The 18,634-nt window shown below is 37.3% G+C and overlaps 1 protein-coding gene across 1 annotated transcript in view; it reads left to right on the top strand.

The window, feature by feature from the left end:
• TFEC (transcription factor EC) overlaps window positions 1–18,634 on the top strand; it is a gene marked incomplete at both ends in the record, with an annotated part of 128,504 nt that overhangs the window by 23,121 nt on the left and 86,749 nt on the right. The gene's annotated exons all lie outside the window — the stretch shown is intronic.

Raw genomic sequence — 18,634 nt, 5'->3', positions numbered from 1 at the left:
GAGCTGACCCTCTCTTTTACTAACTTGCACCATATGTGTGTGCTGTTGAATATATATACATACAGTTTATGAATATATAGTGTCAACAGTTGAATTTGTTTTAGTTTTTGCTAGGGTGGTGAGGCAGGAGTGGGTGGGTGAGTGGGTGAGCACTGTCATAGAAGCATGAGGAAGGGGGATAGGATGGGGCATTTGTGGGGGGGAAACAAGGAAAGGAAACAACATTTAAAATGTAAATAAATAAAATATCCAGTACAAACTAATTAAAGAAATCTCTCTTTTGAAGGACATTAGGAATAGTCTAACCTGCTGTAGTTCTGTTCTACTGCAGGGGGCAGTATGACTCTCCTTTCATTCATCAGGGCATTGTTGATCTTACATACCCTTCACAGAAAATCCAAGCACAAACGAGCACATACTCAGACACCTTGCATTGTCCATTTATACACAATAGACACCGAAGACCAGGCATCTTTAAGTAATATGTATTTGCTACAAGTTGCTTTACAGTTCATACTTTTCTGTGTAAATTTGCTGTATTTAAATATTGGTAACAGCGATAAATCTTTTTGGTGGTTGCCATTTTCTGCCTCCCCCGCAATTTTATTGGCTATATTTTATTTACATTTCAAATGTTATTTCCTTTCCCAGTTTTCCCTCCATAAGCCCCCCTATCCCATCTCTCCTCCCCCTACTTGTATGAGGGTGCTTCCCCACTCCCTCCCGCCTCCCTGCCCTGGCATTCCCTTACACTGGAACATTGAGCCTTGGCAGGCCAAGGTCTTCTCTTCCCATTGATGTCCAACAAGTCCATCCTCTGCTACATGTGCAGCTGGAGCCATGGACCCTCCATGTGTACTCTATGGTTAGTGGTTGAGTCCCTGGGAGCTCTGGTAGGTTGGTATTGTTCTTGCGTGGTTGCAAACCCCTTTATCTCCATAAAAGCTACATGTTTAAACAGTTCATTAATACTTTAGGAAAACCAGTAGTCTACCGCTCTCAGTCCTCTCCCTCCCTTGTCCTTTCTGACTCAGAGCAATTTTATCCATGCAACATTGGCTGATTCATTTGGTAAAAATACAGTCTCTTGATAACATGGGGGAGGCCCTTTGGTTTGTTAGTTTTAGGTATTATTGGTTAATTTCCAAGCCTAAGGAATTGAGAGCTAACTCCTTACCAACTCCCACCATCAAGTTTCCCCAGTAAAATGTTATTGTGTGTTTAGATCAGAATCAAGCACTTACAGTATTATACTCTGTAAGCTATGATAGCGAAAACCATGGTTAATTTTTCTTCCTGTTCAAGGTTTGTCTTTCCTGGAGTTACAAGTAATTTTTATTGTCTCTTTAAGTCGTCTTCTATTGATTAGAAACTGATTTAAAGGTCATCATGTTTGTTTTTTCTTTTTTTTTTTTAAGGATTTTTTTTGTATCTTTTCCAAAGACTTAAAGTTACACCGATTTAATGTAATTTCAACTTGCAGGAGGGTATGGCGGTAGGTTTCAGACTACAGTACAGGCTGGTTATACTTTACAGCTGGGGCATAATTGTCATGCAGGATCTTGCTCCATCATTAGGTAAGAATCTCATCTCATACCTGAAATTCTTTGTCCTACCTCTCATCTCCTTGTCATGTGTAGTATAAATGGTTTTCCCTGAGTCTGTGAACTAATTCTAGTTTTAGTTGATAAAATTAAAAAGAGAAGTCACTGTAACTTTAGATTGTTGTTTCCCTTTTCCCACACTTGTAGGATTGACTTTTTTTATCTCATTGTTCCCAGTTTTGCTTCTGATTCTTACTGGGTAATTTTAGTATTTTAACTCGCTTTCTTAAATTCTCAAGATATTTCATAAAGTTTGTTTCTTATTCCTTCATATCACATTCTCACTGTGTGTATCTGTCTATCAGTCTGTCTGTCTGTCTATCTATCTATCTATCTATCTATCTATCTATCTATCTATCTATCTATCTATCTATCTATCTATCCATCTTGTGTGTGTGCATGTAGTAGGGGGCTGTCTTAGTCAGGATTTCTATTCCTGCACCACAATCATGACCAAGAAGCAAGTTGGGGTTTGTTCAGCTTACACTTCCATATCACTGTTCATCACCAAAGGAAGTCAGGACTGGAACCCAAGCAGGTCAGGAAGCAGGAGCTGATGCAGAGGTCATGGAAGAATGATGGAAGAATGGTACTTACTGGCTTGCTCAGCTTGCTTTCTTATAGAACCCAGGTTTACGATCCCAGGGATGGCACCACCCACAATGGGCTGAGCCCTCCATCCTCGATCACTAGTTAAAATGCCTTACAGCTGGATCTCATGGAGGCATTCCCTCAGCTGAGGCTCCTTTCACTGAGATAACTCCAGCTGTGTCAAGTTGACTCAAAACCAGCCAGTACAGGGACTGTGTTTGTGGGAAGTGTGTCTATGTGGGTACCTTAAGATGCCAGAAGAGGAAGTCGGATCATGAGGGGCAGGGGTTACAGACAGGTGTGAATCATACAAAGCACCTTCTGGCACTTGCCCTCAGCTCCTCTGGAAGAGCAGTTTTTATTACCAATACCAGGCAACCTCTTGGCCCTACTCCTCACAGTGTTTTAATTACCTTGCATCATCATTCCCTTTGTTTCCTGCAGAAATACCTGAGAAAATGTTTTTGTTCTTGTTGTTTGCTTAACACTAAGATCTTCTTGACCTTCCTTCATCCTAGACAAGAATCTCTTTTCTTTCTCTGCCATTTAGTCATATGTTTTTAACTGTTCATAACTTTCCCCTTTACCTTTTCCCTTGATTTTCTGTGTTCTGCTCATTATAATAAGTCTATTGAAGTATTCTTCACGCAGAACAAACTCCATACGTATAAGGGGTACATTTTTTAATTAATAATTTTCACTGGAAAATAAAAAAATGTATTTATTAAGTATAATATTTTTTGAAACAATTCGATGACTTGGTCAAATGAACTATGAAAGGATTACTTCAGGTTTTTTTTGTGATAAGAACTCAAAATGTATTCTGACAGTTTTCAGAAATGGAGGTATCAGGCTGAACAACATGTCTGTTGGATTTACTCCTCTGTCTGACCTTTTAGGCTCTTTGATCAACATCAGTCTACATCCAGATGCACACTCTGTGGTCTTTATTCTGTTTTCTTGTTTTATGAGGCCATTTTTGGATTGCATATGTAAGTGAGGTCATTTACTGCTTGACTTCTGTGCCTGTTTTATTTCACCTGGGACCATACCAAAATAAAATAAAATAGCTCTGTCAAAGAGATAGCTTGTGTTTATTTTAGCATCATTTAAAACACCCATGGCACTGAATCAACTCCAATATCCATTAATAAAATAATGCATAAGAAAAGTTTTGAGGAATATATTTTGCACATTCTTTGTGTGTATATACCTGGAAATCTGTCACTTCAGTCAATACAATGAGCATATCATTCACTCATAATTTTTTCTCTTGACGTTTTTGTTGACCTACAGTCTCCAGGCAACATGTGATCTGTTTTCTGTCACCATGTTTAGTTTACATTTTCTTGAAGTTCATATAAATGGAATTATACAGTATGTGTTGTTTTTCTGTATGACTTCTTCAGCTATGCATAATCATGTCAAGAGTCATAAATGATGTAGCATGTGCCATCGTACATCCCTGGTTCATTGTGAGTGACATTCCTTCAGAAGTATACATTCGTTAGTAGATATTTTCATTGTTTACAACTTTGGGCTATTATCAAGGGAATGTTTATAGTTTCTTGTATTTTCATAGGGGCTGGAGAGAGAGCTCAGTGGGTATTGAGTCCTTGCTGTGTAAGCATTAGGTCCTGAGTTTGGATCCCCAGCATTCAAGTAAGGAGCTAGGCAAGGCCACACAGCTGTTACAATGCTGGAGAGAACACACAGGAAATCTGCTCTCAGCTCAGCTGAAAAAAAAAAAAGAGGTCAATGACAGATCTTATCTCAAAGGAATAAAGGGAAAGGCATGTGACATCATTTTCTGGCCACTATATAACAGATGCACATACATGTGCATGCACACATATAACACATACACACACACACACACACACACACACACACACACACACACACGGATGTATTTTTATTTCTCTTAAATACCTAACAGTGAGTGTTGCACTGGATGAAGATTTTATATTTTATCAGTCAGCTAAAATTATTTATAGTGGCTCTACCATTATACATTCTTACTAGCAGAGTGAGAGGTGAAGTTGTTTTACAGTGTTCTGGGATTCTGTGTGATTTAATTTATTTGTTTTTCTGTTCTACAATGTAGCAGTATTCATGTAATTTGAGGTGCATTTGCCCAATAGCTTCTGATATTGAGCACGTTTTTATTTTCTTATTCAATATTTTTATCCTTCCTATGGTGACACATTTGTTTCAACAGTTTATTACTTCTATTACTGGACAGCTTGTGTGAAATCTGGATATATTCCACAGTCTACATACAATACTGTGTCAGATACAAGATTTGACCATCTTTTCACCGATTCCCACCCTTTCTTTTTCATTTTCCGAGTGATATTTTGGGAAGAGCAGATATTTTAGATTGTGTTGAAATTGTCTGTACTGTTTTGGACCATGTTTTTGTTTTATAATTCCTAAGGGGGAAAATTGCCTTAACTATATTTTACAGCTACCTTATTGCATAAATGAAAAATTACTTTAAAAATTGCACTTACTTTTAGCTAATTGATGTAAATAATAGATGTACACGTCATTTTTTCTGCATATCATGTTCTCCAAGATAGTTTATAGGAACATAACGCTGTGCACATTGGTCAAGCCAGCTGTTTAGAGCTACATCAGTGTACACTGTGACTCTCTCTATTCCGTGATTATTTTAATGCCCCAAGTTTGAAAGAAGCCCACCTTAGTCTTTCAGATGATCTGGAGAGGTTGATATGAAAAGGTTGTAGAATTTTCCAGTGGATGCTTTAGTGGGTAGTTTTGTTTTGTTGAGAATTTTAAACTTCTTTTACACTGTATTTCATTAATTTTCTATCTTGTTTATTCCATTTGCATTGGATTTAGCATGCCTAATATTCTTCTATTTTCTTAAGTTCAAAATTGAAGTTTTATATGATACATTTTTAACATTGATATGATACATTTAGTGTAAGGTATCCCTTCCAAAGTTTTTTTTTTTTATTTACAATTCAGCTGCTGCCCACTTCTAGTACCCCCTCCCATAGTTCATCATTCCTACCTGAAAGGATGCTTTCTCAACACCAGGCCTTCCCGTCCCTGGGACCTAGATTTTCTCAAGGATTCAGCACATCTTCTCCCACTGAGGCCAGATCAGGCAAGTCCTCTGCTATATATGTTTCAGGGGCCTTGGGCCAGATCCTGTATGGTGCCTGGTTGGTGCCCAGGGGTCTGGTTTAATTGAGAATGCTGGTCTTCCTTTGGGGTCACCTCCTCTTTTGCTTCATCCATCTTTCCCCCAATTCAACCATAGGGGTCACTGAGTTCAGTCCAATCATTGGGTGTAAGTATCTGTATCAGTCTCAGTCAGCTGCTGGTAGGGTCTCTCAGAGGACAGATACGCTAGGCTCCTGTATGTAAGCACATCATAGCATCAGTAATAGTGTCAGGCTTTGGTGTACCCCCCCATGAGGTGGATTTCTAGTCAGGTCGGTCACTTGACTAACTTTTCCTCAGCCGCTTCTCCATTTTTGTTCCTGCAGTTCTTTCTGTAAGGCAAAAGACATAGTCAATAGGACAAATCAGAAACCTACAGAATGGGGGAAAAGTCATATGAACCCCACATCTGATAGAGGGATAAAATCCAAAATATAAAAAGAACTCAAGTAGCTAACCTCCAAAAACCCAAATAACTCAATTAGAAAATAGCGTACTGGGTTAAACAAAGGATTCATATTAGAGAAACACTTAAAGAAATGTTCAAAGTCTTCAGGGAAATGCAAATCGAAACAATGCCGAGATTCCACCTCACATCAATCAGAAAAAGGAAGATCCAAAAACTCAGCACATGCTGGCGAGGATGTGAAGAAAAAACACTCTTCCATTGCTGGTGGGATTGCATACTGGTACAACCACTGTGAAAATCAATCTGGTCCTTTCTCAGAAAATTGGAAATATTTCTGCCCGAACACACAGCTATACCACTCTTAGGCATATACCCAAGTTATGCCTCACTATACCAAAGGAACATGTGGGCCATGGTGTTTATAGAGGTCATATTTGTAATAACCAGAAGCTAGAAACGACCCAGATGTTCCACAATGGAAGGATGGATACAGAAAATATGGTACATTTACACAATGTAATATTATTCAGCTATTAAAAACAAAGACATCATGAATTTTGTAGGTAAATGGATGGAACTAGAAAATAGCATCCTGATTGATTTTCCTCAGACCCAAAAGGACATACATAGCATGTACTCACTAATAAGTGAATATTAGTCAGAAATTACAGAATACCTAGGCTACAACCCTCAGAATTTAAGAACTTTAACAAGCAGAAAGGCCAAGTAAGGATGCTTCAATCCTGCTTAGTAGGGAAAAGAAAATAATCACGGGAGCAAGAGGTCAGGAGGGTCCTGAGAGGGAGAGGGGAGGAGCAGGGGAAATGGGAACAGTATTAGGTATGGGGGTGGGGGACAGGAGAGAAGCCCAGAAGAGGGCCAGCAGAATGAGTGGAAATATGCAGCCTCAGAAGATAGGAGGTAGGGAAACCCTCTAGAAAATATTAGAGACCTGGGAGGTGAGAGACTCCCAGACTCAATGGGAGTGAAGTGTTCAACAGTGGGGAAAGGGACTTGAAGAGTCCACCTACAGTGAATAGACAGGGCCCCAAGGGAAGGGACAGCGCTATCAACCCACGGTCAAAATTTCTGACTCAAAGTTTGCTTTGAAACCTCATGGTTAGGTTTTTGGTCCATCAGCTTCCCTTTATCTATGCAGTGGAATTGCTGTGTTGTAGAACCTTAATGTAGTGACAATTTCAGAGTTTTGGTGCCTTTAAAAAACAGAACTATTATAAAAATATGTTTTTATTTTATTCCCAGGTGTGTGACATAGGGCTACTTCAGACTGCCCACATCAGCTCAGCATGAATTGTCTCATGCTCTAGCAGGCACATGATTTTGACAGCCGCTGATCGTCTCTTCGACTGTGTAATATTTGGAACTGATTATGTTATATGTTGATTCTCGGGTCTTTTTAGAGTGTATAAAAATGTGAGGCACCTGAAAGGCAGAGTAGGCTGTTGATAATTGTTGGTTGTTTGGTGTTGGTCGGTTGTTGCTGGTCACAGTTTGCTGAGTAGTCATTCAAAAAGAATCAACAAGAAGAAATTGACTGTGAAGGCCAAACTTGCCCAAGATACTCAATGTCCCTAATCAGCAGGAAGTAGTCTAATTACAATATCACCCCTTCCCCACTCAACCCTGACTTTATTCGGGGAGTACTTTCCTTTCCTCTCTATACTTTTTACCTCTCTTAGGTGGTATGAGATGGTGAAAAGTGTGGGGAAAAAAGGGGTGAAGAAGACGAAGTACAAAACCCCACAAAATAGCCAAAGGCCAAATACCCTATAGCTAACAGATACTCTGCATAGTTCTGTCAGTATCATTCTTTTTTTAGACTAAATTATATTGGATTTTTGGGCCTTCTCAGTTCTTGTAGTTTCTCCCAAAAAATAAAGTATCTAATTTATTGTTATTCTCATCTATCATATTTTGTATTGTTTTCATCTTAAAAGAGAAACTCAGTCTTTTCTATATGTTATCTGTCAAATAAATACCAATATAGTGATTATAATTATTTTGTGGTATTATCATCTAATTATAACATCTCTGATAATTTGATTGATACTTTTTGACCATAATAAGTTATTTGTTTCTTTCATGGATGTTAGAATGTAAATTTACTTGTTGGATGAGCAATACTCAACTTTTTTGGTCTACTCAACTTTTTTTTTTTTTTGTGTGTGTAAGGAACTAAATTTAATTCTTGAAAATATTTTGATATTTTTTATTGAATATATTTTATTTGCATTTCAAAAATTATCCCTTTTCCTAGTGTCACCTCCATAGCCCCCCTGTCCCCTTCCCCTCCCCCTGCTTCTATGGAGGTACCCTCCTATCTACCGACCCCTTCCCATTTCCAGACCCTGAAATTCCCTAACAGTGGGTTATCAAGTCTTGGCAGGACCAAGGGTTTCTCTTCCCATTGATGCTCAACAAGGCCATCATCTGCTACATGTGCAGCTAAAGTCATGGGTCCATCCATGTGTACTCTTTGGATAGTGGTTTAGTCCCTGGGATCTCTGGTTGGTTGGTAATGTTGTTCTTATGGGGTTGCAAACCCCTTCAGTGCCTTCAATCCTCTCTCTAACTCCTCCATTGGGGACCTCGTTCTCAGTTCAATGATTGTCTGTGAACATCCACCTGTTTGTCATGATCTGGCAGACCCTCTCAGGAGACAGCTATATCAGACTCCTGTCAGCATGTACATCTTGGCATCAAAAATATAGTCTGGGTTTGGTGGTTATATGTGGGCTGAATTTCCAGGATTCAGGTAGTTATATGGCAGTCTCTGGATGGCCTTTGCTTCAGTCTTTGCTTCAAACTTTGTTTCTGTATTTTCTCCTGTGAATATTTTTGTTTCCCCAAGAAGGACTGAATCATCTGCCCTTGGTTCTTCCTACTTGGAGAGCTTCATATGATCTGTGAATTGTATCTTGGGTAATCTGAGCTTTATCAGTGAGTGCATAACATTTCTGGTTTTTTTGTGATTGGGTTTCTTCACTCAGGATGATATTTTCTAGTTCCATATATTTGCCTAAGAATTTCATGAAGCCATTGTTTTAAATAGCCAAGTAATATTCCATTGTGTAAATGTACCACATTTTCTGTATCCATATCTCTGTTGAAGAACATCTGGGTTTTTTCTAGCTTAGCTATTATGAATAAGGCTGCTGTGAACATAGAGGAGCTTGTGTCTTTGTTGTATGTTGGAGCATCTCTGGGGTATATGCCCAGGTGTAGAATAGCTGGGTCCTCAGGTAGTATTATGTTCAATTTTCTGAGAAACCTTCAGACTGATTTACAGAGTGTATGTACCATTTTGCAATCTCACCAACAATGAAGGAATGTTCCTCTTCCTCCACATCCTCAGCACCATTTGCTGTCACCTGAGTTTTTGATCTTAGCAATTCTGACTGCTGTGAGGTGGAATCTAAGGCTTGTTTTGATTTGAATTTCCCTGATGACTAAGGATAATGAGCATTTCTTTAGGGACTTCTCAGTCATTAGATATTCCTCAGTTGAGAATTCTTTGTTTAGCTCTGTCTCCCATTTAAAAAAATAGGGTTATTTGATTCTCTGGTGTCTAACTTCTTGAGGTATTTGTATATATTGGGTATTAGATCTCTATCTGATGTAGGATTGGCAAAGTTCTTTTCCCATTTTGTTGGTTGCCATTTTGTCCTAATGACAGTGTCCTTTGCCTTACAGAAGCTTTGCAATTTTATGATGTCCCATTTGTTGATTGTTGATTGTTGATCTTAGAGCATAAAGCATTGTTGTTATATTTAAGAAAAATTTCCCAGTGCTCATGTATTTGAGGCTCTTCCTCACTTTCACTTCTATTAGTTTGAGTGTACCTGGTTTTATGTAAAGGTCCTTGATCTACTTACACTCGAGCTTTGTACAAGGAGATTTGAATGGATTAATTTGCATTCTTCTGCACGCTGACCACCAGTTGGAACAGTACCATTTGTTGAAAATGTTTTTTTTTTTTTTTTCAGGTGATGGTTTTAGCAGCTTTGTCAAGGATCAAGTGACCATAGGTGTGTGGGTTCGTTTCTGGGACTTCAATTTTATTTTTTGATCTACCTTCCTGTCTCTGAACCCATATTATACAGTTTTTAATAATCATTGTTCTGAAATACAGCTTGAGGTCTGGGATGTTGATTACCCTGGACGTTCTTTTTTTGTTGAGAATAGTTTTTGCTAGCCTGGGTGTTTTGTTATCCCAAATAAATTAGCAAATCGCTCTTACCAACTCTATGAAGAATTGAGTTGGAATTTTGATGGGGATTGCATTAAATCTGTAGATAGCTTTCGGCAAGATGACCATTTCTACTATGTTTATCCTTCCAATCCATGGGCATGGAGAACTTTCCATCTTCTGAGATCTTCAATTTCCTTTTTCAGTGACATGAAGTTCTTTTCAGACAGCACTTATACTTGCTTGGTTGGAGTTACACCAAGTTATTTTATGTTCTTTGTGACTCTTGTAAAGGGTGTCATTTCTCTAATTGTTTTCAGCCTATTTATTCTTTGAGTAGAGAAAGATTACTGATTTGTTTGAGTTAATTTTATATCCAGCTACTTTGCTGAAGTTGTTTATCAGCTACAGAAGTTCTTTCATGAAATTTTTGGGGTCACTTAACTATATTATCACATCATCTGCACATAATGATATTTTGACTTCTTCCTTTCTGATTTGTATCCCTTTGACCTAATTTGTTGTCTAATTGCTCTGGCTAGGATTTTGATTACTATATTGAATAAGTAGGGAGATCGTGGGCAGCCTTGTCTAGTCCTTGATTTTAGTGGGTTGCTTCAAGTTTCTCTCCATTTAGTTTGATATTGGTTGCTGGTTGCTGTATATTGCTTTTACTATGTTTAGGTATGGCCCTTGAATTCTTGATTTCCAAGACTTTTAACATGAACTTGTACTGAATTTTGCCAAATGCTTTCTCAGCATCTAATGACATGACCATATGTTTTTTCCCTTTTGAGTTTGTTTATATAGTAGATTACATTGATGAATTTCTTTATATTGAACCTTCCCTGCATACCTGGGATGAAGCCTACTTCTTGATCTTTATGGATGATTGTTTTTATGTGTCCTTGGATTTGGTTTGTGAGAATTTTATTGAATATCTTTGCATCGATAGTCATAGGAAAATTGGTCTGAAGTTTTATTTCTTTGTTGGGTCTTTGTGTGGTTTAGGTATAACTATAATTGTGGCTTCATAGAAGGAATTGGATAGTATTCCTTTTGTTTCTATTTTGTGGAATAGTTTGAAAAGTATTGATATTATGTCTTCTATGAAGGTCTGATTGAATTCTGCACTAAAACCATCTGGTCCTGGGCTTTGATTTGGTTGGGAGACTTTTGATGACTGCTTCTATTTCTTTAAGGGTTATTGGACTGTTTTGACGGTTTACTGATCCTGATTTAACTTTAGTACCTGCTATCTGTCTAGAAAATTGTCTATTTCATTCAGAGTTTCCAGTTTGTTGAATATAAGCTTTTGTAGTAGGACCTGATGATTCTTTGAATTTCTTTAGTTTCCGTTGTTAAGTCTTCTTTTTCATTTTTGATTCTGTTAATTTGGACACTGTCTCTGTGCCCTCTGGTTAGTCTGGCTAAGGATTTATCTATCTTGTTGATTTTCTAAAAGAACCAGCTCCTGGATTTGTTAATTCTTTGTATAGTTCTTTTTGTTTCTACTTGGTTGATTTTAGTTCTGAGTTTGATTATTTCCTGCCATCTACTCCTGTTGGGTGCATCTACTTGCTTTTTTTTTTTTCTTTTTTTTTTTTTGTTCTAGAGTTTTCAAGTGTGCTGTCAAGCTGCTAGTGTATGTTTTCTCCGGTTTCTTGTTGGAGGCAACTCAGAGCTATGAGTTTTCCTCTTAGCACTGCTTTCATTGTGTCCCATAAATTTTGGTATGTTGTGCCTTCATTTTCATTAAGTTCTGTCCCAGACTGCTCTTGGTTCCTGTGTCCTGAGGGCTCTGGGCAGGTTCCTCTTGGGCCCTGGATTTGAGCAGAGGTGGTGGTCTCATCTGTGCTCTCAGATGTGTCAGCACCCCTGTGAGACAGGCTCTCTCCAGAGGGGTCTCATGTTTTGATATTTTAAGTTATGATTTATAGATTTTTTTAAATGAAGACCAGAATAGCATTAAGTATAATATTCTTTAATAGAGGCAAAAACCTTTCTTTCCCCAAACCCCAAGAATGATAAGATTGTCAAAATGGACCATAGGAAATGACAACATTTTTGGTTCAGTGTGAGACTGGGCACTTACCTCTAACCAGTAGTTAACTAGTTTTCTAGCATTTTCCCTGATTTACTGTTTTAATCAGAATCTAGGTAATTGCTTTCTGAAGGTTCGTTTCTTCTCACCTCTCCAGGGAACATCGCCTTTGTTATTTTGGTTTGTGAGACCTATGCAGTCAGGTTTTCTTCCTCACCTTTTTAACTTCAGCCTGTAATCTTGCAACTTTGGGTTCACCTAAATGACTTTAGGTTTTCCATATCTTATAGATTATTCCCTTTGTTTTTTTGGTGTCTATTCTATTAAAAATTAATGTTTACAGTATTTTGTCTGTTTTTGTCTGTTACAGTTTAGAAGGACATGGCTGGTTCTTGTTCCTTAGTAAACTAGTATAAAATTCAGATTGGACACTTATGAGTACTTATATTATTACTACAGTGAGATTTCAGCTTATGTTAACATTGTGTGTGTGTGTGTGTGTGTGTGTGTGTGTGTGTGTGTGTAGAAGCCAGAGGTCAATATTAGGTGTCTTTCTCAATCACCCCCACTTAACTTTTCTCTCATTGAACTTATAGAGCTCCTTGGGTTGGCTGGGCTGGTATCTTCCTGGCCAGTGAGCTCCAGGTATCTGTTTGTTGCTGAATGCTGATTACTCCCAAGCAATCAGAAGTATCCTATAGAGCCTAGCCTTTAATGTGAGTGTTACATTTGAATTCATATTTTCCTTCTTGTCAGACAGGTTCTTTACATATGATCTCCCAGTCCTCCATAAGGTGATTTATTATTCTTCCTTTGAGAATTCCATACATATTTAAAATCAAATTAGATCATATCATCTCTCTTTTTCTACCTGTTCTTAGAATCCCTCCTCCACATCCTCATCCCAACTCATGCCCTCTTTTCAGAGCCCTTTGGATGCACTCAGTATACGCATGGGTGGAAGGCTATCGTCTCCAACTTGGAAACCCACTAAGAACCACTTTTATGAAGACAATATTCTCTTCTTAGGAAAGCAGCCAGCTCCTCAGTTAGAAATGGTGCCTTGTGGAACCCTTTCATCAGTGCTGAGATTTTGACTGGCTTAATTTCCTGAAGGTTAAACAGAGCTGCTGCTGTTTCGTGAGCCCCACAGTACTGTTATGTCTAGAAGATGCTGTCACAGTGGTCCTCCTGAACCTGTGCTGCCTACAGTCTTCAATGGAGATGGGGAGAGTGTGTGTTACAGATGATCTGTTTAGTACTGAACACTTCAAGTTATTCATTTTCTGACTGCTTTGGGTCTGTGTATTAATCACCACAAAATGGAAACTTCTCTGTGAAGATTGAAAAATGCTGTCAGAAGATTTAATAACTGTTAATCATAATTTCAACTAAGGCAAGTGATAGTATGGTATAGAATATATGGGGCAGAATCATCCCGAGTACTTAGACCATTGTCCCAGAGAGGATGAAATTACAATAACCAGGATACCTTGTTCCAAAATTTCCCATGGGTCAGCAGGAGATCAGAAAGAAAGCTTTCTGTTTATACTTAATTTTCATATTTACTAAATAATGATAATAACATCCATTCATATTATTGTGACAGACACTATAGTAAATTTCAGCCTACTTTGAAGAAAATCAACATTGTATATAGTTATACAATTTCTTTAAAAATTTTTATGGTTTAGCTTTATAAAATGCTTACTATAAGAAGTTTTGCAGTACTTACATCATAGATGTTTACTGATTTGCTTGTATTATTCACAGCTCATGCTCAAACTATGAACACACTAGGAGTTTCAACAGATAATCAATGACTTATGGAACTAATATTAGAAAATATTTGCATGTTTAATTCATCTAGACTCACCTGACTTTCCACTTATGCACCATCTTCTTATCATTAGTGACTTTTCTGCATAATTCATTAAGGTTTAAATTAAAAAATGAACCAGCATTAGAAAAATCAAAAGAACTATGTTTTAACGACAGACGTTTTTTGTAGTATTGATACCAAATTGTGGGGCCCATTGCCTTTAAAAGCATAACTTCAAACACAATACTAGATTTGTTTTAAATGTAAGTATGGAATTGCAGAGAATAATCTTTTCTCATTTACATCAAAGATGAAAGCAGATTTGTGATAATGCTCAGGCTATTTTTCCTGTCATGATAATTGGACTATTCACCAAACCGAGTTAAGCAGAGAGGGATGAGCAGGGGCCTGGTCATTTATACCTTCCCTCCTATCTAACCCATGGTAAAAATGTTAGCTTGTGTTTGATGCCATCTTTGCTTTCATAAAATGCCATGTGCATTTATATTTTCATGAGAATATATTATTGTAAGATTATGGAATACATTTACCCTAATTTAGCAAATAGGAGCAGAATTTTGACTTGGTAAGACGCATTTACCATTTTATTTGTTTAAATTCACGCTAGTGTGAAGGTCTGTCAAATCTAGTTTTGGAATGTGGCGTGTGAACGTGACAAATCTTATCTGTGGTGCAGGTGCCAATAGGAGGGTTTCCAGATAAAATACAAGATGCTTGTCTGCATTTAAAATTCAGATGAAAAATAAATAATTTTTTTGGCCTATGTATGTTCCAAGCAACATTTGATAGATACTTACACTAAAATATTCATTTCTCCAAAATCTGAAATTTAAATGTAGCTCTGTTCCTTAGTTCTGACAATCCTAATGTCAGTCACCATCGGAGTGTCAGCTCCTCTTTCAGTCGCCATTGTAGACCCGGATTTCATTCTTCTCCCCAAACTACATCTATCTTTGTAATGTCAGTACCTTTTCGGGTAACTGTGTCTAGGTTTTCCTGTCTTCCTTATTGCTTTTATTTTTAAAGATTTATTGGTGTGTGTGTGTGTGTGTGCCCCATGTGTGCAGTCCCCTGGAGGTGTAGTAACAGGCAGTTGTGAGACGTTTGACTTGGGTGCTGGGAATGAAACCCAGGACCTCGGACAGAGCAGCCCAATCCTCCCCTTTGAGCTCTCTCCTAGCACGTGACACACTTGTTTTTGTTGATCCTTGCTTCTCATTACACTGACTAGACTTGTCCATAATTATCAATGACGCCTTCACATTCCGATAAAACGTACTTTTCTGTAGTATATAGTCATTTCTAAATAGCCCATCTCTAACCGGCCATTCTTGCTTTTCCTAACACTTGATTTTTGCTTTTAAAAATAAATTAACCCCTCACAATCTCTTCCACGCTGTTATCTTTATCTTTAATATTATTAGTTTTTTTCTCTTTAAAAACTCATTCAGTGAAGCTCATAGTTCTTTATTGTACAGAATTACTGTTACAAGGAGCAGATGATCTGGACTTAGAGGGTCCTCTCCTGCTTTTATGATGTACCAGTTGTAATGTTTGTCAAGTTACAATGTATTTCAATTGCAGATCTCTGTAAAATAAGAACAGTAATAAGACATGGTACATAAAGTAATTAGACATTGTATATGAAGCACATAGACCGTTTCCTTCTGGTACATGATATGTACTATAAGTTTGAATGTTGTTAGCAGAATCATCATCATTGTCATCAGCACAACCTAAATATCTTCATAATTCCAATAAGCTGTCCCTCAAACTTATTTATATTGTACTATACCCTGTACATGTACATTAAAAACAAAAGCTTGATTTAGGTTGATAAATATGGACTTCAGCCTGGACCCGTATACTGTCTAGCATGGGAATTGTATCCCAGGGACTCATTCAACCCTATGTTTTTTCTTTGCTAACCAGCTTTGGTCATCTCCTCGCCTCCTCTTGCATTTTGGATACACTTTGCTAAAAACAAATAGAAGAAACCTCCCATAGACTTATTACCTCGTTTCCCTACTCAGTCTGCCATCTTTTGGTTCCAAATCTACTCTTATTAGTCCATAACCTTGCCTATTTTTGCGTCTGCATCACGTCTCCCCCTCCTTCTATGATGAACACCTAAGAAACATTACAAACTCTCACATCCAAATGCCATCTCTTGACATCTTCAGAAAATCACTAACATCCCATGTCTCAGCTTCCCCCTTGCAATTGCTTGGCACAAAAACTTTGTCCCCTATTTTTTTTTTCCATTGTGAATGTCTTCTGCACAAGGCCCTGACATTACCCTACTACATAAGAGTTTAATTTATCTAATCATTTTGTCTTCTAGTCTGGAAACATTAGATGACAGAGAGAAATGCTTACCAAAACTCGGAGAAAAATTAAATTAATTTGTGAAAAGCACTGATACCAATATTTTTTTTGCAAATACAAACAAGTAATTATAGCTACATTTATTCTAGCAATATATCTTTTCTCCTTTACATAATTGATTTAGAATGGGGTAATATAGGCAAATACACATATCTACAAAACACCACAGGCTTAAATGTCACCAGATGTATATCAACAAAAAAAATAGAATATATGATTTTTTCTCTACTTTTAGAAAACTGCTCTCTTTTGAACTGCTTGTGTAATGCCCCTTTTCAAGTAACTAGAATAAAGAAAAGGTGATGGTTCACTGTACTTAAAGTATAAGAAACACATTATTCTACATTAATTCAGGAAGTAGTTGTTAAATTCTAAATAGTATGTATGGTATACTAAAATTTGTGACATTCATAATTAAGTGTGTTACAGTAATTTTATGTTAAAAAGTAAGCAAATCGTTATACATAAATGGCTGCAAGCCCAGCAACTTTTATTTTCTTTGGATGGACAATCCCCTTTGGATTAAGTTATATCAGCCACTACCTTTCCCTTTTAGTAGGACTTGATGTCAGCAATTAGGACTTGCTGAAAAAGAAACACTGAGGTTTGTTGGATTGAGTTAGCCTTTTGCTCAGATATCTTTGTGCAGTTATCTAAGTGGTCAGTCTGATGTGTCCTCGTTTTCAGTGTTTTTCAGTGCAAATAAGCTTCTGAAAAGATTGTTTTGTTCTTAGTGGAATATTTTACATCTGGTACAGGAACTTCACACGTGGAAATGCAGACTGTGCCTGAGCCCAGGTGTGTGGAGTCAGCCTTGTGAGCATCACAGATGCTGGGGAACCCCAGGCACAGTCTAGCATTTTACCTCACTCGGGTGACTTACTTCATTCCTTCACCTTAAACATGCTTCTCAAATAAGAGCGAGGAAAGAATGAGCAAAGGAAATATTTAACCCTTTGGCCAATAGAGTAGCCCGAGAAAAATGAACTTCCATTTTGATACTTTATAGTAAATATGTTGTAAGTAAGTTATGTCTATTCTTGAGCCTACAACTGCAACAAGAAAACAACCAAATGATCAAATTTCATGTAATAAATGCTGTATTATATTACTTTAGTGAAAACAAACGTATTTGGCTGTAACTCAGTTTATTGTCATTATTACTGAGTGGTACAAGTATCTCAAGTATGTCTTATTCAGAGTCTTTGTAATATTAGAGACAGGTCATCACTATTTGTCTGATGGGTAGCCTATGCCATTAGCTCTGGCCATAGTGAAAAAAGTTCATAAAAAGCTTTGGGATACTTAATGAATTCATGTCCTGATTCCTTGAGGAATATTGCTTGAATGTTCACTATTCAGAGGTCAAAGTCTGTAATTGCAGACTAAAAGTTTATAGCTTTCAAGTTGGAAGACCCTAACTCTACCCTAATGCTAGATGGAATGCTTTTAGAGACTGTAGGCTGTCTCTTTGATGTGGAGGAAGTAACTATATTACAGGGCAGCTCCAAGGCCCCAGCAATTGGAGCCTACTGGCTCTGAGGCACACACTCACAGGAAGAACTTGACATTACCTAGTAAGATCTCACCCCACACAATCACTACTTTTAGACTCATGCCCTGCTTCCTTAACCCAAGAGCTCAATAACACTTGGCTAATTTGATTTCCCTAAGTCTAGCAGATCTGTCTCATTGTTTTCACTGAGACTAAGAAAAAGTTTCTTTTGATCCATTTTGATGAATGGACATAGATACCTTATCAACCAATCACAGTTTCCTTAATAAACCTTGCAGAAAAATCTTTTATTTATATTGAAATCCGTGTATGTGACTGCCAAATTTAGTAGTTTTAACACACTGTTGCCTTATTCATACATATATTGTCATTCATAATACGCTTCACTTACAGTGGTTTTATATTTATATATAATTATATATATATATATATATATATATATAATTAAAAAAATCTTTAACCCTTTTGGTAGTGTGAAGTATCTATTATTAATGAAATTTTGGTGTCTTTTTCCCTTGAATTGTCTTGAAAGAATTGTGTTTCCTTATTTGGAAAAGAAAAAAAGTTCTTTGGACAGGAACATTCTTACAGAAAAATCATTATGTCCACATATGTTCATAAGACACACTATTAAACTTAGTAGTCCCATCACACGGCAGCTCCAGATATTGTTGCTTTAATGCATTCCCTCACTACTTTGATAAAAGCCTTAAGATGTTACCAGTAGTTCTTTGATGATTTCCTCTGATGTTACAGTACCTTTCTCTTTTTTTCTCCTCAAAAAATCTGTTTTGCATAAACATGAGAAGTCAAGGCAGTTCGAATTAACGA

This window comes from Micromys minutus (assembly GCF_963924665.1).
Source record: "Micromys minutus genome assembly, chromosome: 23".
NCBI classification, from domain to species: Eukaryota; Metazoa; Chordata; class Mammalia; order Rodentia; family Muridae; genus Micromys; species Micromys minutus.
Note: the sequence above shows the minus strand (reverse complement) of the source record. Positions and strands in the feature narration are given on the sequence as shown.